A 14,429-nucleotide genomic window follows, 5' to 3' on the forward strand; every position below is an offset into this window, starting at 1 on the left:
TTTGCTAATTAAATTTCATAAATGTGATTATAATAAGCAAACGTCGAGGCACACTCGACTGCAATATACACTGCCTCCAGTTTTGTAGCATACATTTTGGCGCACAAGCTGCTTGCAGCGTCGTCAGCTTTAAATGAACTGGAAGCTTGTTTCGCTCGTCGTCGTTGTCGTTTACTTGTTTTGTCTGTGATTGTCGTCGCCTTTTGACAGGCGAACATGACAGCCTGGCAAGCAGGCAAAGGCGGCCAATGCACTTGCCACATGCCTTTGCCACTTGCCGTCGTCGTTGTTGCCGCCGCCGCCGCCGCCAAAGAACAAAGCAACGTTTTCGGCAGCTCAAATGGTAAAGGCAAAGGCAAAGGCAAAGGCTCAACTGCTGCATGTTCTCACTCATTTGCGTGGGCAAATTTAGCGGGCAAAAGCTTAAGGCAATTAGCTGCCAACTGTTGACCTTACTGGCAAATTTAATGACTTAAAGCCGCTTGCAACTGAGACCCCAAATACATTACTCAATGTCAACGCGCAAAATTATGCAAAAAGAGAGACGTAGAACGCTTAAAAAAAAAAAAGGGCGCATTGTATTTATTGTTGAGCTATGCATCGATTTGCATTAAATTGTCAATCGGTCGCCCGACTGTGCGTATGCGTGATAAACGAGCTGTCGCACTTGCTTGGCCCAAAAGCAAACAAAACATAGCAAAATTCAATATTAAAATGCGCTTTTATTTCTCTTTGCAGCCAAAGCATTAAGCTTGAGTCTTAAGCCAGCACTTTTCATATGTAAGTATTAAAATTAATAATAAAAGTTCCATTAACTTGATTCCCAGCAATGGATTTGCAACATTTTGTGATTACAATTATTAATTATTAACCATTTAGTAAACTTCCAAACAATGTTTCATTTAATTTTTATTATTATAGCTTTGATAGGTTTGGATTTTATTTGTTTACTTCAAAGTCCAAACAAACAATATTTGATCAAATAATTTATTATTAATTATTTTGTTGTTCTTTTATTGAGGTTTTAGGTCTTTGGTTTATTAACAATTCGAGCAACTTCAAAGGCAAGACAAACAATATTTGTTAAATTATTTTATTATTATTTTGCTTTGCTTTGCCAGACTAATTTGCTTGCCATATTAAGTATACGACTATTAATTTGCAACTAAATGAATTTGTTTGCCACACAAAGCCAGCAATTGAAATTGTAGCCAAGTCAAGAGCTGCTTGGCAAGCAATTTATTGTTGCCAAAAATTATTAATTTTACAAAAAAGCGAAAAAATGTGACAAGAGAAATTCAATTGCAGGCAAAAAAAAAAAAAAAATACAGCAAAAATATTTAATAACAACAACAATGTGAACAGAATGTGAGAAAATAACAAATTATATTAAATACGTAAGCCCAATATTAACAGACTTATGCTGCAGTGAGTCCTTATTGTTGAGTCCTGGGTCCTGCTTGCTTGCTGGCCAATCGTAAATTGTTTGGCTTGTATCTTGATTGGCATTTTGAATGCCACTTGGCTTGTCTTTCAGCCGCAGCAACAGCAGCAGCAGCTACAGATGTGTGGGCGTGGCTGTTGTGGGCGTGTGTTGCTCGCAATAACAAGCAGAGCAACAACAGCAACAGCAACATTTCGCGCTGGACAATGAACGGCATGACCTTTTGTTGTTGCTGCTTGTTGACGAGCGCTGATTTTAAAATGCTTAACCGAAAGCTAAAATCACAACAACAATGGCGAGCATATGTTAAAATTTATGTGCGACACGCGCCAGTCTGGCCAGTCACTAAATAACAATTTTCTGTAGCTTACATGCAACTCAGTCAACAGTAATCAAGCAAGCCAAGGTGAGGACAAGAGCAGCAGGCGGGATCGGACCGCTGCGGGAATCAGAGCACACACTGATTGGCAGCGGTTGCCGCAATTAGCAGTTGCTGCTGCTGCTGCTGCTTATTACAGTTCTCTCGACCCTGTCAACAAACAGCCACAAGAATATAAACATGCCAAATGATGAGTACACAAAGTGGCATAAAAACTGCTTTAATGTTCGAGTTGTAACTTTTTGTTTGCTGTGTGTGAAATTTAAATTGGACAAGTTCATGGCTATCGAAAGTATCGACAAAATATTTTCTTCTCGATAGACTAAAATATTTTCAAATATCTTTTCAACAAAAAAGTTACCAAAATCACAAAATATTAATAAATAAAGTGCGAAATTAAACTCAAACAATTGTATTAATCTATGCATTTTAGATTTTTGCTATTTTTAATGTGTTAATTATTATTTTAGAGCAGTTTATTTGAATATACAAGTATGATGTAGATCAGAATTAAATTACAGTTTCTGTTTTAGATTTTTCGCTAATACTGTTGCCTAACTGAAGCTGTAGTCTAATCTATTATTAATTTAATCAAGATTAAGATGCATCTAATAAACATTTTTATTGTTTTGAGCATTACAAAAGTCGTATTCTAACAATTGCTCTATGTCTATTTCTTGTATTCGAATCAATCCAGTTACAATCTTGTTGCAATCCAGTTACAAATCTTTGTATCATCTGCACATATTAAATGCTATTATATACAAAGTTGACAAATACATTGCTAAGCTAGTTACAAACTGATAAGTTTGTTGTTTTTTTTTTTTTTGTATGAACTTCAGTTTATCTCAGTTTGAGTTGCAAGCAATTTTATTGCCTCTTAGCTATGCCACAGCTGAACCTGAGCTTCAATAAAAAAAAGCAAGCAACTGTTGAAGGATATGCAGCATTTTTGGCAGCATTCCTTTGGCCACTGGCACTGGCACTTGCCATCCACTCGACTCTACACAACAAACTGCAAAGCTCCGAAATTCAACTGCAGACTGGCAGCATGTGGCAGTTGCCAAGAGCAATTGAAAACTTTGCCACAAGGCGCTCAACCGTGAACTGTGCGCATGAGAATTGGAGAATTGGAAGTGGGCGGTGCGAGTGGGTGGTGGCAGTGGGCAAACTTGTTGGCAATTATCATAGTTTCGCCACAATGAAACCATAAAGCATAAAGTTGGGAACATAAAACATGCCAAAGCAGCAGCAGCGGGTTGATTTGAGCTCATGAATTTTACCGCAAACACAGTTAAGGTTACTTTGTTTTTTTTCAGCTGGCTCGGCATGAAAATGACAAATGGCCAAGTGGGAAATGTGGCAGCAGCAAACTCCCAATGGGATTAGCCAGCACTACTAAACTCAACTTTTTAATGTGCAAGAATTTAAAGGCAACTGATACAAACATAGAACAATGGACAGACAATTGAGCCAAATGGTAATCAACATAAATGTGTGAGTGTGTATTTGTGTGTGTGTGTGTGTGTGTGGCTTTTATTAATGTAAAGCTTGCTGGGGTAACACACATTTGGTCTTGGTTGCCAGTCTATGATTTATAGTTGCAATTAAAGCCTATGGCGACGGCGGCGGCGGCTTTGGCGACTCGCAGCTCATGAGCATAAGGCGTATGTGTGTTGGCCACAAATAAGCCGTTAAGACTTTTGTCAAAAGGCATAAAAAGATAAAGGGAGCGAGAGCGAGAGCTTAAAGCAGATATCCTTTTATGCTGAAATTTAATTAAGCCAAATCTTACTAAACTAAACACAGAGGACAATGCCAGGAACAGACACGCTAACCCCCCAGCTCAGTGCCCCGCACCCTCGAACACCTCGCAGCTTGTGCAATATTTCGTTATTGTTTTTTGCCCTTGGCCACGCACTCACAGCCTTTTTAGTCCCCACCCAGCCCCAAACCCAAAGTTTGCTATCTACTGCGCACAGCTTGCATATTTGTTGAGTGCTCGACACAACTATAAGCAACAACAACAAGTAGAACAACAACATGGCCAGCCCATATGTTCACACACACACATGTTTGTATAGTATAAAAAATAAAACAAGCTGAAAAAAGTGCCTTTTAAACAATTCGACACAAGTGGCGCTCTTGGCCACTGTTGTTACCCCTACCCCACCCCCCACGCCTTGGCAATAACCACAACATTGTTGAATAACTCAATAGAAATCTGTGCATATAATCGCCAATAAATTGTCTCACACTCGTTGCTTTAGTGCTTTTTGATATACCCACTTTGGTTGGCGTTTGTAAAACATTTTGAGGCCACACAATGCGTATGCGTAATATTTTTACCAGTAAGTAAACAACAAATTTGTATGTAGCCAGCAATTGTTTTAATCGAACTAAAATCGAATTAAATTCAGTTGATTAGGCAATTTAGCAGCAGCAACTATTTTTAGTTTATTTATGAGTTAATTTGAATTTCTTTATTCGCTTCACTGTGAGTTATGTTTGTGTTATTGGCTTTGGTTTTGATAAACGCGCTGCCACTTCCACTACATATAAAGCATAATATTTTAGTGCCAGCCACACGTTGCGTATGCGTTATATGCGCTATAAAATAAACAAAGTTGTTATGCTTAAAACAATTAAAAGATTAAATATGCGCGCTTGTTGTTTAAGCAATTTTGTAAACTATTTGAAGTTTATCTACGATTTAATTTGTATCTTGTAGCAAATAACTTTTGATTATGGCATATGCTATTTTTTGTTTTGTTTTCATGCGAGCCATGGCCATGAAACTTAAGCAGACATACATTGAATTGAATTGCCGTTAGCAGTTGTTCGGTCTGTTGATCTGTCAGAAGTGTCGAGCCTGGCAGGCGTCTCCTCCAATATGAAAACTCAGTTCAGCGAGCGCGTGAGAGCGCCTGTCAACAACAGACAACAGACAAGAGACAACAGACAATCAGAGCTCAAGAGCGCTGCCCTGCAACTAGCTAAATAGCTTAAATCTCAGTTACACACACTTCGCTCCTCACTCGCAGCTCACATGTAATTATGCTCACTTGACTGTGAGCTGATATCAAATGCAAGCGTTCAACGAACCAAGCGTCGATATATATATATATCTATATATACATAAATCGATAGAGTTTTTGTGGTGCAGACAGTTGGCATTAGGGCGTTGATACAGCCCAGCCATGAGCACGCATATTAATTGGCTGTAAGCTGCAATTAGCTCATAATGCATGAAAGGCATTAATTTTTTATTCTTTTTAGGTTTGTTTGTGCTGCTGTTAAGGGTCGCAGCAGCAAAGCAGCAAAGAAAGGCAAAGTAAATTTATTTTGGCATCAAATAGTAGCGGAGAAAACATTTGCAACATTTTTTTGCCTGCAGCATTCATTTTAATGAAATTTATTTATGAAATTATTACAGCTAAATATCAAATACTTAGCATAGTTAGCTGCTGTACGCTTTATATCGATACTATCGATAAGTTTTTGTTACATCGTTAACGCTTGAAGACTTTTATCAAAACTATCTGTTGCATAAATATAATTTAAATATATATCGATACTATCGATTAGTTGCTGGCAGTAAGTCTATTTTATGTTTGCTGCTAATTGTCACATATACGAAATATATCAACAGCATAAATTAATCATTCAATAAGCTGCTTTATATTAATGAATTCCGATGCGCAGTAATCTTCTAAATCTATTTTGTTATTAGCATATAGCCTATGCGACTGCGGCAAAGTTAATTCTAGAGTTGCTGCCTATTGCCGGCATGGGCCACTTGTTAGCAGTTGGACATTTGCAGCTTGAACTGCCATTTGCCATTTGCCATTTGCAATTTTTGCCACACTCTGGGGCCAGTTGCGCCTAAAAGAGACGCACACAGTTTTGAGGCTTATTATGATTATTGTGATGCTGCTGCTGCTGCTGGCGTTGCCTTTGGTTTCAAGTTCATATTTATGTTGCCAGTGGGAGCTGTTTACCGAGACTTAAGTGATTTCATACGCAATAAGCCAGCGTTGCCCCAGCGGACCACTCGCGCCTACAATGGCGCCCACCGTCAACCACTCAACACAACCACTCAGCATTGACAGTCGAGGCAGCAGCCACATCCACATCCACATCATCATTATTATCTTCATCATCTGTTTGTGCGTACTGGTTTTTGAGACTGTCTGTCTGTCTGTCTGTCTGCTGGAATTGTTTTTGGATTATTATTTTTATTACTTTTATTATTATTTTCGCTTTCATTTCCATTTACATTGGGCACAGGTACACATGTTTTTATGTGTGTGGAGTGGAGTGGGGTGGGGCGCTCACATAGTCCTAGTCCTAGTCGTAGTCGCACGTTTATTTTTGTCACCAGTTTAGTTCAACGTACGGCTGCCATTTTGATTCGTTTCTACTTGGCTGACATCTTTTTCATGTTTACTTTTGGCTTAATTAGACAGACGGCCCGACACGTGCTACACTGACAACCAAGCACGTAATTTAGTATATATCCTTACATATATAGTATATATACTAATGTTGATGACCATGTTAATTGCCCCACACACACACACAGCAGAAATTAAGCATCAAACTTCAAATAACAAGCGAGCTGCAGCTTTTGGTCGTCACAAATTTCTTGCAGTGCAGCTGCACTGAAGTAAATGCTAAATTTTCTTTTAATAGCGCGCCTCGTGCTTTCTTTTGCTTTGAAGCAGCAGCCATTTGGTCTACTTCATTGCTCGTCATATTTTTTGGTCCATCCTACGCTTAGTTTCTGACACAGTGTCTGCTAATTGCTGTTGCCTAGCCCCAAAGCGCATTAAAACTTTCGCGCTTTGCTTTACTTGCGTTTTAATTTGAAATTTTCGTCGACAGCGAAACTTTAATTTATTTTTAGCAAAGCCAATTTCGAAGTCCTGCCAAGCAATTAACAGTTCTTCACACACACACACACACACATATTAATAAATACGCAAGCTTAATTATACAATTTTGTTTGTGCGCATAAATAAAAACGATTTAAAGTCCATTAAGGCGCAGCAGCAGCGAGAATCTTGACAAATGCGCATAATTGTGGTGAAGCGACCCAAGCCGCATTGAAAAATGACAGCAAGCGGCGCATAATTAAATACAATTGTCATAAAAACTTTAAGCTATTGTTGGGCAAACAAAGCGCCAAGCCAAGCAGCGATTGTCAATCAAAAAGTTCAACTACAAGCGCCAGAGACAAAAAGCAGCACAGCCCACAACCACCCACCAGCCACCCAAATAGCAAAGACTAATTGCTAGCAGGCGAACGTAGCATAAACGAATTAAAAGAAATTATAGACTTTCGTTCAGCGCATATATCAGACGGCGGTGCTGAGCTCATAAATCGCTTAACGCAATAGGCCACCAGCTGATACCAGCACTTGCCACTTGCCACTTGCGGCACATTCATATAAATATAGTCGAACAACAAACTGTTTGATTTTTGTTTATACACACAGCACGTAGTTAGTTTGCAATTTCATTTCCCACTCAAACACGCACTAAAGTCTCTGCTATTGATGCTGCTGCTGCTGCTGCTGATGCTGGTAACAGTTTGCACTTTACACATAAAAAACGTTGCCATTGCCATTGACGCGCGTCAGCTGCACTCGCAATTCAATTAGACAGCAGCTAAAACTGAATGCCAAATCCCCAAAACAACAACAACAACAACAATCAGATAAAAAAAATATAACCCTGAGTTGGCGCTATTTTTGCCACGCAATCAACACGATAAACAATGTTCGAATTTATCCCCACAAATCAGAGCATTGATGCCAAATTGCACAAGTGCCACTGCCACTGCCAATGCCAACTCAACTCATATCCCCAAAACAAAACCCCAAAAGCCTCGAATATGTTTTGTTTGCTTGCTCGCCATATGAGGGTTTGCTGGTATTTATCAATTTATGCTGCACCGCATCAAATCAATACTTAAATTTGTTATTCGGCTGTCTAGGACTTAATGCTAAGCTCGAAAAATGTGTTCCAACTGTTGTTCAAATTTATTTGAAATGCATCCAGGCCCAAGCAAATGCACTCATTGAATATACCCAAGTGCAGCTTTTTTGTTTCGAAAATGATTTAAATTCTTTACTTGAGCAATAAGTCAACTAATGTTTAATGCTGATTATGCAGATTTAAATAATTGCGCTTAGCATGACTTTTCTAAATCACAAATAATTTAATAAATAAATATTGGGTTTGCTCTAGCAGCAGAACGAGAGGAGAGATCAGGAAAGTGAGGAGGCAAATAACCGCAGAGAGGAGTTGAATACTAGAAGTTGATTGAGAGATTCATTCAATCAATTTCCTCACTTATTTAGCTATATATCAATATATCTACATATTTACTGTCTATATAGCATTGCTTATTGATTCATAGAATTGCATAAAGTTATAGCTATTGATATTTTTCATGTTGTTATCTTTACTACAAACGTTTTAAAATCTTCATCACTCATCTTCTTCTGAGATGCACACTTGGAGAGCCTCTAAAAATCTCTTTAGATCTTAGTCTAAAGCCTCTCTAAAAATTTTGTAAGCACTACAGAGAGATTTTAATGCTTGATACTACAAATAAGTGCAACCGTTCCACAGTGGTTGGGCTTGTGTAGTGGTGAAATTAATACAAAAAATCTATAAAAATATTTTAAAAATATATTAAAAGAATTTATATCGTATGTCTTTATCATAATCGATTAGATTAGATCGATTAGCATAGCAATTTTTTTTTGTATATAAACATAATTAAATGTATATAAACATAACTAAATTATACGAGCTTAACAAATTTGGCTAAGAACGAACAACTATATCATATAGCTCCATAGGGACCATCGGTATGCATTTTTATATTATATAATTTCTTATCGGAAATAATTAAATCGACTTAAATGTTCAACATTTTAAATGACAATAATATAGCAATAAATAATAAAATCATCAAAAATAAACAAAATTAAATATTCATAAGTAAAACTACTGATCTGCATTCGAATCGCGTTCATTCAATAAATAAGCCCGGAAATTAGCAGTTCGAAGTTGTTTTTTAGCTGATTTGAAATCACTCTTTCATTTTAAAGGCCAAGCTAAGAGGCATTTCCAGAGTTTCTTCTGTGCTTAGTCTCTTGCCACATTTCGCATTCTTGCCACATTTCTATGCCTGTTAGATGCTGAAACTTCTTCAATCCCTTTACACACACACTAATATAATAACTAACGGTAGGGCGTACTAGTTACTATTAGAGTATTTTTATTATTCCAAAGCTGTTTTGCTGTTTTGAGTGTTCATCGCTCATCATATTTTCATGTCCGTCTTGCTCCTCTGGCTATGTCCATGCGTTGCCTTTGAGATTGAAAGTGCAATTGGCCTGCCCGGCTGCACTTAATGCCGCTTGAGCGGCGGCTTAATGTTTATAATGATTTAATTTAATAACTATTAAGACTCTTTAACATGACATCACACACACACACACGCATATTTGAAGTAGTTAATTTATTTGCATATAATTACAAAGTTTCATAAGCAATTTAAACAACAATTTGTCAACTAACAGGCAGTGTAAACAAACTGCGGCAAAAGTTCTTTGTTGTTTTAACAAGCTCTGCTTATGCAATTACGTGTAGCCTATAAATACATTTGTACACTCACTTGTCTATCTATCTAGCTTGGTCTAGCTCTGTCTACACGTATTGCATAACAAATTAAAAGTCGAAAAGTTCACTGGCAATTTTATAATTGTTTAAACTAAAAAGAAGCGCTCGCATTTCAGCTACAGCCAACAACAAGCTTTAAAGTTACAAAACTTTTTGTCAAAGCAACGACAACCCACCACACCCCCCAGCCAGTCAGCCCCTAGACCTAGTATGTAGTATATACATATATTATTTAGTATATGAAATTTGATATAAATTTTGCAACATAACAAGTAGTTGTTGGTCAGTTTATGGTTGGTTGCCAGACAACCTTGGTCTCCCACCCCACACATCCCACACACCCCACCAAACTGTCATCAAACCAGCGGGCAGCGCTCGCAACTTTCAACTCGCCAACCCCAATTACCAAGAAGCAACCCCCCGGCTCCAGCCACAGTCGCCATGCAGCTTTCGCTTGAAAGTTTTTGCTTTTGTTTTTTGGGTTTTCAATTACGTTTTTGTTCAAAAAATATATCAAATTATTTTAGACATGGACCGAAATTGCTTTACAATTGTTCGCTACGTATACGTAATATGTATAGCATAAAAATAACAAACTCGTAACTGAGCTGCAATATTGTTTACTTGCGGTCAAGCAATATAAATTGACAATGAGGCAAAATGTTCAACTAAATTCGTAGAAATCTGTGCTAGGCAAATGAATAAAATAAAATATTTGCACATTGGGGTGCCATCGATTTGATAGTTGAACAAATTGTAATTGCAGTTTGCTTAAATTCTGAGCATAGGAAAAAAACAATAATTTTTACTTTAATTTACATGCAATGCAATGGGATTGTTCAACATTTTTGCTATATTAAATATTTTGTAATTTGTTTGAGCCACCCTAATGTACTGAAAATTAAGTAAAGCAAAAAGCAAATGGAGGCTGCTGCATCCGTTTCCTCATCCAGAGGATTTCAAACCAGCAGCGCCAAATACTTAGCGAGTGGCTATGTGGGTTTGCAACAGAAATTTGACCCTAGCGCGGATTACGAGCACTAAAGGATTCGACTCTGGCGAGCATTAAAGTTGCAGCAAATAGTTTGCTGCCCAATCGAATTTTATGGCGAATCACAGCAATTTGTATTTATTTGTTAGCGAGTCGAGCAGATTAATATTTTTATTTGACGGACTAACGATACATTTTTATTATAAATTTAAATTTGTTGCTTTGGTCGCAATGATTAAAAATTAAATATTATTGGCGCTGTCTGTGCAATAATCATAAATGTATGTGAGTTGTTTGCCCTTTTTCTTTTATGTGCGTGTGACTTTCGCTTTTTTTTTTTTTTTTTGAGTACTTTCGCTGCTTTTTGTTGTTGTAATTCATATGGCAGCCAACTATATATTAGAGATAAGGCCATTCAGACAGACAAGGCAATGAGCCATAAATTCAGCAACAAATGCGCAAGCATGTGTGTGTGTGTGTGTGTGTGTGTGTGTGTTATAATCATATCAGAGGCCTGTCACGAATACGAGTTGCGATTTTGTTTGTCTTTTTTATTATTATTTTCTTGCTTTCTCTTGCTGCTGTTGCTGTTGCTGGCATTTCAGTTCGGACATGTTGTTGATGGACACTATTTGTTATTAAATTTGCTGTGCTGTACATCTAATGACGTCCTAAGTGTTAATAAAGCCACAGCGCTGTGGCATGTGGGGGCCGACGCACGTGTCTGTCTGTCTGTCTGTCCGACAAGTGTCTATAAAAAGAAATAAATTGAAATAAGCATAGGAGTGTGAGCGAGTGGGCGATATCTAAACAATTTGTAAAAAATGTTTGCAATTATTTAGAATGTCAACTTTTTTGTTGTTGTTCACGTTCGCCGAGCATATGCAATCAAATTCATTTCGAGCAAGTTCCATGTGTGTGTGTGACTTTTGAACATTTAATTTTGCATTTAAATTTCAGCGTAAGGGCAAAGTTGTTAACTAAAGTAACTAAATGAAACAAAAGTTGCATCAAAACTATTCGAATTTTCTACTACTTTTAATGCTGTAGACTGCAGCTTTCAATTTTGCGAAATCTGAAGCGTTATAAATGCAAAGCGGAGAGTTTCATTAAAATGAAAAATATATTTGATGAGTTTATTGAGAATTCAAAAACTTTTCAATACAATTCTGGCTGCTGCCTTAATCGTTGTGTCTTGGCAGAAACCAATTAAGCATTTAAACAATTTAAATACAATAATATAATAATGAGGTTTCTATTATCACACAAATAAATTGTAAGCATTAAATATATATTAAAAATCTGAAATATATTTTAATGTTTCTTTTTAAAATAATGTATAAATGTTTAAATTTTGCACATAAATATATTTGCTTTGACTTTAATGCTCATTAGTCTTATAAAAATTGTTAAAAATCATTACATTTAAATATTGATAAAACATAGATTTATTTTTATTTTTGCATACATTTATTACTTATTTTATTTTTTGTATAGTTAGCTTAAATTTGCATATAATTTATACGATTTACTTGAACAAAAGAGTTGCTAATGCTAGCGTTAATTATTTGTAGTATTATTATTAGTACTAGCCTTGCTTTAAATGCACTGCATTTAATAATTTGTGCATAAAAATGTTTTAAGCAGCGGCTTAGTTTAAGCGAATGTGGCTGTGATTGCAAAAAAGTTGTTAACAAAAAAATATGAAAACACTTAAACAAGCAGCTAAGCTCAGGCTTAACAGGTTTAAAATGCAGTGGCAACGAAAAAAAGGACACAACAGAAACAAACACATATAAACGTTACAAATTGCAGGCTTTTGTTATTGTTGTTGTTGTTGTTGTTGCTGCTGCTGTTGTTGGCTTCTAGCCACAAAAATTTGCCTCAAATGTTGCCTCAAAATTTGCACTGCACTGAGCTGCCACAAATGAAATTGTTTTTCAACATATTTTTGCTTTTACACACACCACGCACACACACACACAGACAGGCGAGCATAAAAACACATGTATGTGTGTGTGTTAGTGTGTGTGGCACTTGCTGAGCGGCATAACTCTTGCCTGCTTTAATATACCCTGCACTGGGCTGAACAAAAGGCCTTTTGACAACTTGCTTACATGCATTTAATTACTTTTGTTTTATAATACAGACATACGACTATAACGTACATATATAATACTTTAGCTTTGCTTTAAATTTGTGCGCAAACTATTTAAATTGCTTGTGGACTTTTCGCAAACTTTTGCTGCCTGCCTGCCAAGCCTGAAAAGCTCAGCAAACATTTGGCAAATTCTTAAAAAAAAGCATAGACAGCGCCAACACACACACGCACACAAACACACATGCATATGCGCATATGTATGCTATAGCTACAACATATGTTAACGATGCGCGTTTGCTTTGCTGTGTTGAAAATTTCTTGGCGTTTTTATTTTTTCTTTTTTTACATTTTGCGCAGCACGTGCCGCAAGCTACTGATGGTGACACACACACAATCATGCATGTGTGTGTGTGTGTGTGTGTGTGTCTATTGAAGACAGCCACGCAGTGTCCTGTTACATGGCATTTGAATTTGCGTAAATTTCTATTGCCCTTTGATGGAAAAAAAAATGTATAAAAAATAATTGAGGTCGCTTGGCCATTTCTCAAGCTATTGACAGCTCATTTTTAATTGTATGCAACCAAACAGTTAGCCATATAATTTAATGCACATACATTTAATGCAAGTCTTTATAAGTTACTTACATACATACGCAAGCCTTGAGCGTAATTTTCTTTTATTATTTTTACCAACTTTAACCCTCTAGTGGGCGTGACATTTGCTTCTGTGTGTGTGTGTGTGTTTACTTTATGCAGAATAAATTTGTTTTCATCAACATGTCTGGGTTAATTGAAATTTTTTGTTTGCATTTGCCAAAAATTCTCCAGAGCTTTGTTCTTTCCTCGTTAATGTTTCTGCTTGTTTTATTTTTTTTTTTTTGCAAATTTGCTCAACAGTTGGAGTCGGAGTGGTGAAGCTGTCATGAGCTTTTAATCTTTTAACCTTTGCATTTCGCATTGAAATACAAATTTGTAATTCTAATTTAACGTTTTAACGTTTTATTAAATGTAGAGCTAGAAAATTTTGCAAAAAACAGTCGTTGGTAATATAAAATAATATTTAAAATTGCTAAATTGTTGAATTAAATTAAAAGTTTGATAGCGTTGATCAGCTTTGCGTATAGTAAACTTTAAAAATTATATTGCCGTTTAGTTTAAGCTTATGCTAAGTTAATCACTTCATAATATATTGCAGTTCGTATTGCTGGATTTTAGCATAAATTAATAGTTTAAGGTCTTCTTGTTTAATTGAAATTTAATTGAAAATTTTTCTTTATGTATATATTTGTTTTTATTAAAATATTGTAGAAGAACTAAGAATAATTTGCAAGAATTGCTGATTATGTTTTATATGAACTAAAAACTTTGAAGAGTAAAGCAACAAATTAAGTTAATTTATGTACTTCATTAACTATTTTGACATCTTAACATTTTTCTTAGACTTATTGTTAGAAAAAAATTATTAGCATTAATGTTAGCTTGAACTTTTTAGCGCATTTCTAGCTAAAGTTGTGCTTAGTCTTTAATATTTCTAACTCTATCTGTGCCGCTGTTTTTATTGTTGCTGCTTGTTTTGGCATATCAACAAATTGGCTTTAAATTTTTTAAAAATGTTACCGTCTATAAATTTGTAATTTTATTTTTTGGTTAAACTGTGCACGCGTCAACGCATTAAATATTTAAAAACCAGCGCCAACAGCCAACTTGAGTTGTGGCCCATTTGTCTTGTGCTCTCGCTCTCGCTCTCTCGCTCTCTCGCTCTCTCGCTCTCTCGCTCTGCTGTTGCTTGCTATAACTTACGCACTGTACTCTCC

General features: G+C 36.3%; 1 protein-coding gene across 1 annotated transcript in view; it reads left to right on the top strand.

The window, feature by feature from the left end:
* The window catches only part of LOC108605506 (sex peptide receptor), a 49,494-nt gene that overhangs the window by 15,903 nt on the left and 19,162 nt on the right, over positions 1-14,429 (top strand). Inside the window, exon 2 of the mRNA XM_017995254.1 lies at positions 739-780. The gene's annotated coding sequence lies outside the window, so the exon portion shown is untranslated. The remainder of the gene's footprint in view (positions 1-738; positions 781-14,429) is intronic.

Source organism: Drosophila busckii, chromosome X, assembly GCF_011750605.1.
Source record: "Drosophila busckii strain San Diego stock center, stock number 13000-0081.31 chromosome X, ASM1175060v1, whole genome shotgun sequence".
NCBI lineage: Eukaryota > Metazoa > Arthropoda > Insecta > Diptera > Drosophilidae > Drosophila > Drosophila busckii.